The sequence below is a fragment of the Anomaloglossus baeobatrachus genome, chromosome 2 (genome assembly GCF_048569485.1).
Source record: "Anomaloglossus baeobatrachus isolate aAnoBae1 chromosome 2, aAnoBae1.hap1, whole genome shotgun sequence".
NCBI lineage: Eukaryota > Metazoa > Chordata > Amphibia > Anura > Aromobatidae > Anomaloglossus > Anomaloglossus baeobatrachus.
Window position 1 is genome coordinate 344,493,551 of NC_134354.1, and position 13,339 is coordinate 344,506,889.

Consider the following 13,339-nt stretch of genomic DNA (forward strand, 5'->3'; position numbering starts at 1 on the left):
TTGATACTAGTTGTAAAGTCACCTGACATCAAGCCCAGCAGTTTGTGATGTCATGGCGTCTGTCAGATACCTGACATCACAAACTGTCAGTACTAACAAAAAAAATAAAAAAAAAATGTATTTGAAAGAAAACTCCTCAAAACATTCCCTCTTTCACAAATTTATTGTAAGGAAAAAACGGGAACGTATCCCCCATTTTCTAGGAGTGCAGACCCTCCATGTGAGGAGTGTGGGTGCAATGAATCTGCACCCACTCTCCCCGGGTCCACAGCAGCAGAGTCCATGTCGTAACGGTTGCTACCAAAGCTGCAATGCCCTGCTCATGAGGTAAGGGCATGCCTAATCAGGAGAACTATTCTACATTTCCAAATCTTGGTATTTGCTGATATTATTGCTATTCCACCTACTATATATTGGGGATAGGATCTTGGAGATGGAATACCCCTTTAAGTCCAGTTATCCAGCTGAATTAATACCAAACAACAGAGCTCGTTATTTAGATGTGTTTTCTTGTGGCGTATAACGGACTCTCATGTTTGGTAGTCGTTCAGCAGGGCAACTATAAAATCAAATGCCTCCATTTGGAAATGTAGTATATAGCTCTCCTGATCAACTATGTTCCTTACCTCATGAACAGGGCATTGCAGTAATAATAAAAAATTTTCATTTATTTAGCGCTATTAATTCCATTGCACTTTGCATACATTGGGAACACTGTCCCCATTGGGGCTCACAATCTAAATTCCCTATCTGTATGTCTTTGGAGTCTGGGAGGAAACCAGAGTACCTAGAGGAAACTCACACAAACACAGGAAGAACATACAAACTCCTTGCAGATGGTGTTGTTGGTGGGAATTGAACCCAGTACTTCAGTGCTGCAAGACTGCAGAGCTACCAACTGAGCCACCATGCCGCCCATTTAGCTTACAGATGCATAACCACCACTCACTGTGTCTGAACACAGGAACTTGAGCTGACAGCCGCTCTGTGCATGCGGCAGCGTCTATTGTGAAGGAGAGGGCCGCGGGGGATCAACACTGCACAGGTACCGTGGGACACCGGTGAACACCGGTGGGGTAATAGGGGGTGACCTGGCAGGGCCTGGGGCGGAGTTTTCTGTCGCATGTGTCATGGCACATGTGACAGAAATCAGAAGAGTAGGGTGAATGCGGCCGGCGCGCTGCTGTGCGCGCGGCCATCTTGGATTTCTGGGAGGGCATCAGGGGGGGCACTTTGGCGACACCGGGGGACCGGAGGGGACCGGGTAGGAGATTTGTCATGTTTGTTCATGCCAGATGGGAGATAAATAATTTTTTACCGACACTGTCATTTACTGTAACGTGATCATCAGTGTACGGTGTATACCTGTAATCACATGAGCGGGGACCGGAAAAACCGTCCTAAATCAGGATCTCCAGGGTCTCAGCTACGCCTGAAACCCCGGAGATTTTCTGACGCTGGGGGGCGCTATTCACTTATTTCTGCCTGCTGTTTATAAACGGCAGATCAGAATAAGGCTACATTAACACGACCGATCCATTTTTGCGGTCTGCAAAAAACAGTCCTTTTTTTCATGGGTGCATCCGTGTGGCATCCGTTTCCGTTCCGTAGACGGTCCGTATGTCATCTGTTTGTCATCCGTGTGCCTTCTGTTTTTTTTGCGTACTGCAAAAAAACTGAAGGAGGGAAAATACATAAATTTACCCAGGATAAATAGCTTCAACCTACATGAGGCGGTCACATGTTCACTCCAGTGCCATTTTCTACTGCTTTTCACAGCGTAGAGCGCTCTGGTGATTTTACAGTGCTTGTACACTTTATATCAGTCTTTTCTGTCATTATAATGGCAGAAAGACACATAATGTCCCACTCTCCTGCATTTTGTAATTTTGCACCCTTTGGTGCCTTTCATGTGGCACTAAGGGGTGCTTAGCTTTGTATTTAGCCAAAAAAATGAAAAAAAAAATGACGTAGGGTTCCCCCTATTTTTGTAGCCAACTAGGGTAAAGCAGACGGCTGCAGCCTGCAGACCACAGCTGGCAGCTTCACCTTGGCTGGTAATCCAAAACTGAGGCACCCCACGCTTTTATTTTAAATTAAATAAATAATTTAAAAAAAAAAACACATAGGGGTCCCCCAAAAATTGGATCACCAGCCAAGGTAAAGCAGACAGCTGGCGTTTGATATTCTCAGACTAGGGAGGTCCATGGTTATTGGACTCTCCCCAGCCTAAAAATAGCAGGCCGCAGCCGCCCCAGAAGTGGCGCATCCATTAGATGCGCCAATTCTGGTGCTTCGCCCCAGCTCATCCCGTGCCCTGGTGCGGTGGCAAACGGGGTAATATATGGGGTTAATACCAGATGTGTAATGTCACCTGGCACCAAGCCCTGGGGTTGGTGAGGTCAGGCGTCTATCAGATACCCGACATCACCAACCCAGTCAGTAATAAAAAAAATAGACGACAAACACATTTTTATTTGAAAAAACACTCCCCAATACACTCCCTCTTTAACCAATTTATTAGATAGAAAAACAAATCCAGGTCTAGTGTAATCCAAGGGGTTCCCATGACGATCCACACTGTCCCAGTCAATGAAGAGCAGGATGTTCCCCATTGGCTGGGAGAGCAGTGCAGTGACCTGAGCTAACATCAATGGGTCAGCCCAGGTCATTGCAGGGGATGACAAGTGCTGCTGTCAGCGAGGTACATTACCTGCGCTGATCTCCTGCACACTGACTTCAATCATCTTCACAGCCAAGTATCGTGAGCGGCTCGTGATGTCACCGCTAGTCAGTCTCGGGTCGGAAGAGAGAGAAGGTGATGTGACAAGCGGCGGCTATGGAGGACAGTGACAGCGCTGAGGTCGGGACTTAATCACCGCAGGTAAGCCGAGCGGGACCATGTGTGCAGAGTGCAAGGTGAGCGGAGCCTAGCGGGGTAATGTGTGCAGAGTGCCAGGTGGGCGGAGCCTAGCGGGACCATGTGTGCAGAGTGCCAGGTGGGCGGAGCCTAGCAGGACCATGTGTGCAGAGTTCCAGGTGGCGGAGCCTAGCGGGGCCATGTGTGCAGAGTGCCAGGTGGGCGGAGCCTAGCGGGACCATGTGTGCAGAGTGCCAGGTGGGCGGAGCCTAGCGGGACCATGTGTGCAGAGTGACAGGTGGGCGGAGCCAAGCGGGGTAATGTGTGCAAAGTGCCAGATGGGCGGAGCCTAGCAGAGCCATGTGTGCAGAGTGCCAGGTGGGCGGAGCCTAGCGGGGTAATGTGTGCAGAGTTCCAGGTGGGCGGAGCCTAGCGGGACCATGTGTGCAGATTGTCAGGTGGGCGGAGCCTAGCAGGACCATGTGTGCAGAGTGCCAGGTGGGCGGAGCCATGTGTGCTGGCGGCGGAGTGCGAAGTGGGTGGAGCCTAGCGGGGTCATATGGCGCTGAGGACGTCAGTGTCGTGGACTGCTTGGCTGGGGACAGGTGAGTGTGTGTGTGTGTGTGTACAGGCCGCGTGCAGGAGGGGGCGGAGTGAGCTGAGCGGGGAAGTGTGGGCTTCCTGCACACGTAACTAGGATAAATATCGGGTTACTAACCAAAGCGCTTTGCTTGGATACCCGATGTTTATCTTGGTTACCAGCTTCTGGCAGGCTGCCAGCGATGGCTCCTGCACACTAGCTGCAAAAAGCCCTGCTTTTTGCTGCTAGAACCGTTCTCGAACGTAACTAGAACTATCGAACTTTAGCAAAAAGCTCGAGTTTTAGTTCGTTCTAGAACACCCCCCAAAATCACTCGAACCGCGAACTGGAGAACCACGAACCACGCTCAACTCTACTGTTTATAAACAAACATTTGCAACATGTAGGTCTGATTCTGCAATGTGGAACTTTTAAGTCTGCTTCATACTACCTGCGATCCTGTGATTCACAATGATCCTATTGGTAGTAGGGTGTGTTCATGTCCCTAGAAAAAAGCTTGGGGCTTATCTCCCAGTGTTCACAACAGAAGTTCTCCCATGTGAAGTTTATGGATGATTGTGCTACAGTCTTAATGGCACTGATTACAACTTGCAGCTTTGATCTGTTAGTGCTAATCTTATAGTTTGCTGTGGAGGTGTACGGCCGATTTTCCACACACTGAGTTAAACAAAAGCAATAATTATCACAGATAACAGCTTGACATGAATGGCTGCAATTTAAAATACAATCTCAACAACCTTTGCTTACTATTTATTGTACTTTGTATTATATCTAGGCAGACACAGCCAAAAAATCATCAAAAAAATCACCAAATAAATTATTAAAATGTTAAGAACTGATCATTTTTTTTCTCAATACGAATCCAGTATTATAGATGAGCTACATAGAAATGGGTAATTTTCAGAAATATATTCAACAAAAGCATGATTACCAACTGCACATAAATGTAGGACATCATTCAATTTAAAGAACATTTTGTTTTTGAATTAAATCTTATATAAGGTGTCACTATTAAATAATTAAAATAAAAAGGGAAAAATCACAGAAAAAAACAATTATTTCCATGTGCAGGTTTATAGGTGTCATTGTAATTGTGCATGTTTATGTATATTTATATACTAATATGTGCGTGTATTTTCAAGTATGCATATTTGCACTGTATATTGGCGCACCATAACCAGTATGCTGTAATATATATCTATATTTAGTCCAGATATTTTTAAGAAAATCCAAAAAATCTAAAAAAAATCTTGTTTGTATTATATTATAATCATTATGGAAGCCTGACTAAAAATGTGTATGGTGCTCAAGTGTTCTAAACACCTGCTTTGCCAATTGTATATAAACTCTGTAGCGCCTCCTTTCCAGCATCATGATTAAGGGTGAGTTTTACACCTGAAACGCGTAGTGCTGGCCATGTATTTCGTTGTATCTGCATGATGAATTAAAGACCTTTTGTTCTCTGCCTGAAGAGCTGGACATCCCTTCTTTTTTATCTGCAATACTAGGCTGTGGTAGTGCCTGTCCGTGCTCTAGGGGACAACCAGGAGTGAGTCTACACACGGTGAGCGGTGAGCTGATATAAATTACTGATTGAAATAAAACCCTATCAACCTGCAATATATGAAGTTCTTGGCTTTGTTGCCGAATGACGGGATGTTTTGGCTTCCATCACCAACAGAGATACGAATTTTTTTTTTCCCCTGGCGGTCAAAACTCGTCTCCAATTGCCATTGCTTTGCAGGATTTCACAGGTTTCATATTGTAACGGTCATCACGTCTGCTTTACACAGGAGGTCCTGGGTTCAATCCCCAGTGAAACCAATCTGTTTTCGGTGTTGAAGCAATTTCCTATCGACTTGTAATATATGAAATTCTTGGTTTCGTTGCCAAATGACAATACATATTGGCTTCCATCACCAAGAGAACTACAATTTTGGGTTTCTTTTTTATTGACCATTTTAGCAGAAAACATAATCCCATATTATAAAAATCCTGTTTGTTTCAAAAAATATAGTTCCCATAAATACAAAAGCAAAAGACCAAACTATGTAGAAAAAAGTAACACTTTCAAAAAAAACTTCAATTTAAGCAAAATCCCTTTGTAGGAATAAAACTGGTTAAATATGTAATAAAAATTGTAAATGTTTCATTACCAAAAATACTTTCCTTCAGCAACAAAAAAGGCCCCGTCAGTCACAATTCTGCTCTGTTTGCCAATACACAGTAACTTTCCATCAGGTTTCATAGTGTAGTGGTAATCACGTCTGCTTAACACGCAGAAGGTCCTGGGTTCAATCCCCAGTGAAACCAATCTGTTCTTGGTGTTGAAATAATACCCTATCCGACTACAATATATGAAGTTCTTGGCTTTGTTGCCGAATGATGGGATGTCTTGGCTTCCATCACCAATAGAACTACGGATTATTTTTATTTCCCCTGGTGGTCAAAACTCGTCTCTAATTGCCATTACTTTGCAGGATTTCACAGATTTCAAAGTGTTGTAGTCATCACGTCTGCTTCACACGCAGAAGGTCTTGGGTTCAAACCCCAGTAAAACCAATCTGTTCTTGGTGTTGAAATAATACCCTATCCAACTACAATACATAAAGTTTTGGGTTTGTTGCTGAATGACGGGATGTTTTGGCTTCCATAACCAACAGAACAAGGAATTTTTTTTTTTTTTTCCTGGCAGTCAAAACTCGTCTCTAATTGCCATTACTTTGCAGGATTTCACAGATTTTAAAGTGTGGTGGTCATCAAGTCTGCTTCACATGCAGAACGTTCTGTTTTCAATCCTCAGTGAAACCAATCTGTTTTCGGTGTTGAAGTAATTTCCTATCAACCTGTAAAGTATGAAATTCTTGGTTTCGTTGCCAAATGACAATACATTTTGGCTTCTATCACAAGGAGAACTACGATTTTGGGTTTCTTTTTTATTGAACATTTTAGCAGAAAACATAATCCCATATTATAAGAAAACCTGTTTGTTTAAAAAAATATAGTTCCCATAAATACAAAAGCAAACGACTAAACTATGTAGAAAAAAGTAACACATTCAATGTAAACTTCAATTTAAGCAAAATCCCTTTGTAGGAATAAAACTGGTAAAATATGTAATAAAAATTGTAAATGTTTCATTAACCAAAAATACTTTCCTTCAGCAATAAAAAGGCCCCGTCAGTCACAATTCTGCTCTGCTTACCAATACACAGTAATTTTCCATCAGGTTTCATAGTGTACTGGTCATCACGTCTGCTCAACACGCCGAAGGTCCTGGGTTCAATCCCTAGTGAAAACAAGACGATTTCGCTGTTGAAGTATTTTGCTATCAACCTGTAATATATAAAATTCTTGGTTTTGTTGCCAAATGACAATACATTTTGGCTTCCATCACAAAGAGAACTACGATTTTGGGTTTCTTTTTTATTGTCCATTTTAGCAGAAAACATAATCCCATATTATAAAAACCCTGCTTGTTTCAAAATATATAGTTCCCATAAATACAAAAGCAAACGACTAAACTGTGTAGAAAAAAGTAACACATTCAATGTAAACTTCAATTTAAGCAATATCCCTTTGTAGGAATAAAGCTGGTAAAATATGTAATAAAAATTGTAAATGTTTCATTACCTAAAATGCTTTCCTTCAGCAATAAAAAGGCCCCGTCAGTTTCAATTCTGCTCTGCTAGCCAATACACAGTAACTTTGCATAAGGTTTCATAGTGTATTGGTCATCACGTCTGCTTAACACTGGTTCAATCCCCAGTAAAAGCAATCTGTTCTTGGTGTTGAAATAATACCCTATCAAACTACAATATATGAAGTTCTTGGCTTTGTTGCCGAATGACGGGATGTTTTGGCTTCCATCACCAACAGAACTACGAATTATTTTTTTTTTGCCCCTGGCGGTCAAAACTCGTCTCTAATTGCCATTACTTTGCAGGATTTCACAGGTTTTCTAGTGTGGTGGTCATCAAGTCTGCTTCACATGCAGAATGTTCTGGGTTCAATCCCCAGTGAAACCAATCTTTTTTCGGTGTTGAAGTAATTTGCTCTCAACCTGTAGTATATGAAATTCTTGGTTTCGTTGCCAAATGACAATACATTTTGGCTTCCATCACAAAGAGAACTACGATTTTGGGTTTCTTTTTTATTGTCCATTTTAGCAGAAAACATAATCCCATATTATAAAAATCCTGTTTGTTTCAAAATATATAATTCCCATAAATACAAAAGCAAATGACTAAACTATGTAGAAAAAAGTAACACATTCAATGTAAACTTCAATTCAAGAAAAATCCCTTTGTAGGAATAAAACTGGTAAAATATGTACATAAAACCTGTGTTGTATGATGACATTGAGGGGAACAGCAACAATGTAGAGTCAGTATGAGTAAATGTACATGGGGAGGGGAATAATGGAAAAATACTAATTGGAGTTTGCTATAAGCCTCCTAACATACCTCAACAAATAGAGGGTGAAATGCTGGAACAAATTGAAAAGGCAGCTAATAATAATAATCGGGTTCTTATTATGGGGGATTTCAACTATCCAGACATACAGTGGGACATAGAATCTTCTGGTTCTGCTAAAATCTGTAAGATCCTATCTACTATTCAAGACAATTTCCTCTCTCAGATGGTAGGTGAACCGACCAGGGGAGATAATTTGCTAGATCTGGTCCTGTCAAATAGACCGGATACAATTTCAGATCTACAGGTCCGGGAGCACTTGGGCACCAGCGATCATAATATGGTAAGCTTCAACATAATATTCAATAGAACATTTCAAAGGGGGGATGCTAAAACCTGGAATTTTAGGAAAGCTTATTTTAACAAATTAAGGGAAGAGCTTAAATGTGTAGATTGGGACAAAGTCATAATAACTGGGGATACCGAACATAAATGGGGTAAGTTTAACGATATACTACTAGAGTCCTGTAAAAAACGTATACCCTCTGGTAATAAAATGTCCAGGAATAAAAACAAACCACTATGGATAATTAAGACTGTACAAAGTATAATAAAACGAAAACAAAGGGCATTTAAAATCTTAAAGGCTGAGAATACAGAAATAGCATTTCAGAAGTATAAAGATATCAATAGGAAATGTAAAAAAGAAATCAAACAAGCAAAATAAGCTACTGAAACAAAAATCGCCAATGACATTAAAATAAATCCCAAAATCTTTTATAAATACATTAATGCCAAAAGGAAAACAAAGGATAGTATCGGCCCCTTAAAATATAATAACAAGTTAGTTATAGAGGACAAACAAAAGACTGAGATATTAAATAGGCATTTCTCATCTGTATTCACCAAGGAACTGACTGTACCAGGGATCATTCAACAAGTGAAAAATCAAAGTTCACCACCCGATATAATTAATTTAACACAAGATGAAGTACGCCTACGTCTGAGTAAATTAAACATTGACAAATCCCCAGGGCCAGATGGCATTCATCCACGAATATTGAGGGAATTGAGCTCCGTAATCAACAGACCGCTGTATCTCATCTTTTTAGACTCACTTGTAACAGGGTTGGTGCCTCAGGATTGGAGGATTGCTGATGTGGTACCGATATTTAGGAAAGGTAAGAGGGTAGATCCAGGCAACTACCGTCCAGTAAGCCTGACATCAGTAGAATGCAAAGTTTTTGAGGGCATTTTAAGGGATGACATGCAAAAATATATTGCAGAAAATAATATGATAACTGACAAACAGCATGGATTCATGAAAGACAAGTCGTGTCTAACCAACCTGTTGGGGTTCTATGAGGGGGTAAGTTCAAACCTGGATATTGGTAATGCAGCTGATGTGATTTATTTAGACTTTGCAAAGGCATTTGATACTGTACCACATAATAGCCTTATACTAAAGCTCCAGAAGCAGGGACTAGGGGACACAATATGCAACTGGGTAAGGAATTGGCTAAAAGATAGGAAACAAAGAGTAGTCATAAATGGTACATTCTCTAAATGGGCTATAGTCAGCAGTGGGGTGCCGCAGGGATCTGTGCTTGTACCGATTCTTTTTAATCTCTTTATTAATGACCTTGTGGATGGGATTGATAGTACAGTGTCAGTCTTTGCCGATGACACCAAACTATGTAGGATATTAAAAACTGACCTGGATAGTACAATATTACAAAAAGATCTGGATAAGATGTCAGAATGGGCAGATACTTGGCAAATGAGATTTAATGTTGATAAATGTAAAGTAATGCACCTAGGATGGAGTGATCCTATAGCTGCGTATATATTAAATGGAAGTAAACTCGGGACTACAGAACAGGAGAAGGACTTGGGTATTCTCATTACAAATAAGCTGAGCAGCAGCACTCAATGTCAAGCAGCAGCTGCTAAAGCAAACAAGATTTTAGCGTGTATGAAAAGAGAGATTAGATCCCGTGATCCCAACGTATTGTTACCCCTCTATAAATCACTTGTAAGGCCACATCTGGAATAAGGGACCCAGATTTGGGCTCCACATTTTAAAAAGGACATTCAGAAGTTATAGTCAGTTCAAAGGCGGGCAACTAGACTATTACAAGGAATGGAAGGCCTCCCATATGATGACAGGTTGAAAAAGTTAGATATGTTTAGCTTACAAAAAAGACGTCTCAGAGGAGATCTCATTTATATGTATAAATACATGTGTGGTCAATATAAAGGACTGGCACATGACTTATTTCTTCCAAAGACAGTACTAAGGACAAGGGGGCACTCACTGCGAGTGGAAGAAAAGCGATTCCAACAGCTAAATAGGAAAGGGTTCTTTACAGTTAGAGCAGTCAGATGTGGAATGCCCTACCACAAGAGGTAGTAATGGCAGATACTGTAACAGCTTTTAAAAAAGGGCTGGATGATTTCCTCAGTACACAAAACATTGTTGGTTATAAATGACTTAGTGACTAAATGTAGAACTGGTGGAGGAAGGTTGAACTAGATGGACCTAGGTCTTTTTTCAACCTAAGTAACTATGTAACTATGTAACCAAAAATACTTTCCTTCAGCAATAAAAATGCCCCATCAGTCACAATTCTGCTCTGCTTACCAATACATAGTAACTTTCCGTAAGGTTTCATAGTGTAGTGGTCATCACGTCTGCTTAACATGCAGAAGGTCCTGGGTTCAATCCCCAGTAAAACCAATCTGTTCTTGGTGTTGAAATAATACCCTATCAATCTACAATATATGAAGTTCTTGGCTTTGTTGCCGAATGATGGGATGTTTTAGCTTCCATCATAAACAGAACTACGAATTATTATTTTTTTCCCCTGGCGGTCAAAACTCGTCTCTAATTGTCATTACTTTGCAGGATTTCACAGGTTTCAAAGTGTAGTAGTCATCACATCTGCTTCACATGCAGAAGGTCCTGGGTTTAATCCCTAGTAAAAACAAGCCGTTTTCGCTGTTGATGTAATTTGCTATCAACCTGTTATATTTAAAATTCTTGGTTTCAGTGCCAAATGACAATACATTTTGGCTTCCATCACAAAGAGAACTACGATTTTGGGTTTCTTTTTTATTGTCCATTTTAGCAGAAAACATAATCCCATTTTATAAAAATCCTGTTTGTTTCAAAATATATAGTTCCCATAAATACAAAAGCAAACGACTAAACTGTGTAGAAAAAAGTAACACATTCAATGTAAACTTCAATTTAAGCAATACCCCTTTGTAGGAATAAAACTGGTAAAATATGTAATAAAAATTGTAAATGTTTAATTACCAAAAATACTTTCCTTCAGCAATAAAAAGGCCCCGTCAGTCACAATTCTGCTCTGCTTGCCAATACACAGTAACTTTCCATCAGGTTTCATAGTGTAGTGGGCATCACATCTGCTTAACACGCAGAAGGGCCTGGGTTCAATCCCCAGTGAAACCAATCTGTTCTTTGTGTTGAAATAATACCCTATCCAACTACAATATATGAAGTTCTTGGTTTTGTTGCCGAATGACGGGATGTTTTGGCTTCCATCACGAATAGAGCTACGAATTATTTTTTTTTTCCCCTGGTTATCAAAACTCGTCTCTAATTGCCATTACTTTGCAGGATTTCACAGGTGTCAAAGTGTAGTTGTCATCACGTCTGCTTCACACGCAGAAGGTCCTGGGTTTAATCCCTAGTAAAAACAAGCCGTTTTCACTGTTGAAGTAATTTGCTATCAAACTGTAATATATAAAATTCTTGGTTTCAGTGCCAAATGACAATACATTTTGGCTTCCATCACAATGAGAACTACGATTTTGGGTTTCTTTTTTATTGTGCATTTTAGCAGAAAACAATCCCATTCGATGTAAACTTCAATTTAAGCAATATCCCTTTGTAGGAATAAAACTGGTAAAATATGTAATAAAAATTGTAAATGTTTCATTACCAAAAATACTTTCCTTCAGCAATAAAAAGGCCCCGTCAGTCACAATTCTGCTCTGCTAGCCAATACACAGAAACTTTTCATCAGGCTTCATAGTGTAGTGGTCATCACGTCTGCTTTACACGCAGAAGGGCCTGAGTTAAATCCCCAGTGAAACCCATCTGTTCTTGATGTTGAAATAATACCCTATCAACCTGCAATATATATAGTTCTTGGCTTTGTTGCCGAATAACAGGATGTTTTGGCTTCCATCACCAACAGAACTACGAATTATTTTTTTTTTCCCCTGGCGGTCAAAACTCGTCTCTAATTGCCATTGCTTTGCAGGCTTTCACAGGTTTCATAGTGTAGTGGTCATCACGTCTGTTTAACACGCAGAAGGTCCTGGGTTCAATCCTCAGTGAAACCAATCTGTTCTTGGTGTTGAAATAATACCCTATCCAACTATAATATATGAAGTGCTTTGCTTTTTTGCCGAATGACGGGATGTTTTGGCTTCCATCACCAACAGAACTACGAATTATTTTTTTTTTCCCCTGGCGGTCAAAACTCGTCTCTAATGGCCATTACTTTGCAGGATTTCACAGGTTTCAAAGTGTAGTAGTCATCACGTCTGCTTCACACGCAGAAGGTCCTGGGTTTAATCCCTAGTAAAAACAAGCTGTTTTCGCTGTTGATGTAATTTGCTATCAACCTGTTATATTTAAAATTCTTGGTTTCAGTGCCAAATGACAATACATTTTGGCTTCCATCACAAAGAGAACTACGATTTTGGGTTTCTTTTTTATTGTCCATTTTAGCAGAAAACATAATCCCATATTATAAAAATCCTGTTTGTTTCAAAATATATAGTTCCCATAAATACAAAAGCAAACGACTAAACTGTGTAGAAAAAAGTAACACATTCAATGTAAACTTCAATTTAAGCAATACCCCTTTGTAGGAATAAAACTGGTAAAATATGTAATAAAAATTGTAAATGTTTCATTACCAAAAATACTTTCCTTCAGCAATAAAAAGGCCCCGTCAGTCACAATTCTGCTCTGCTTGCCAATACAGAGTAACTTTCCATCTGGTTTCATAGTGTAGTGGTCAACATGTCTGCTTAATGCGCAGAAGGTCCTGGGTACAATCCCCAGTGAAACCAATCTATTCTTGGTGTTGAAATAATACCCTATCAAACCACAATATATGAAGTTCTTGGCTTTGTTGCCGAATGATGGGATGTTTTCGCTTCCATCATCAACAGAACTGCGAATTATTTTTTTTTTCCCCTGGCGGTCAAAACTCGTCTCTAATTGCCATTACTTTGCAGGATTTCTCATGTTTCAAAGTGTAGTAGTCATTACATCTGCTTCACACGCAGAAGGTCCTGGGTTTAATCCCTAGTAAATCAAGCCGTTTTCGCTGTTGAAGTAATTTGTTCTCAACCTGTAATATATAAAATTCTTGGTTTCAGTGCCAAATGACAATACATTTTGGCTTCCATCACAA

At 40.2% G+C, this 13,339-nt stretch overlaps 2 non-coding genes across 2 annotated transcripts; both read left to right on the forward strand.

Moving 5' to 3' along the window:
• The first annotated feature begins 5,701 nt into the window (after nt 1-5,701).
• Nucleotides 5,702-5,774, forward strand: TRNAV-AAC (transfer RNA valine (anticodon AAC)). Its single transcript has one exon. It is a non-coding gene; the product is annotated as a tRNA-Val (tRNA).
• A 7,145-nt stretch (nt 5,775-12,919) lies between these two features.
• Nucleotides 12,920-12,992, forward strand: TRNAI-AAU (transfer RNA isoleucine (anticodon AAU)). Its single transcript has one exon. It is a non-coding gene; the product is annotated as a tRNA-Ile (tRNA).
• The last annotated feature ends 347 nt before the right edge of the window (nt 12,993-13,339 follow it).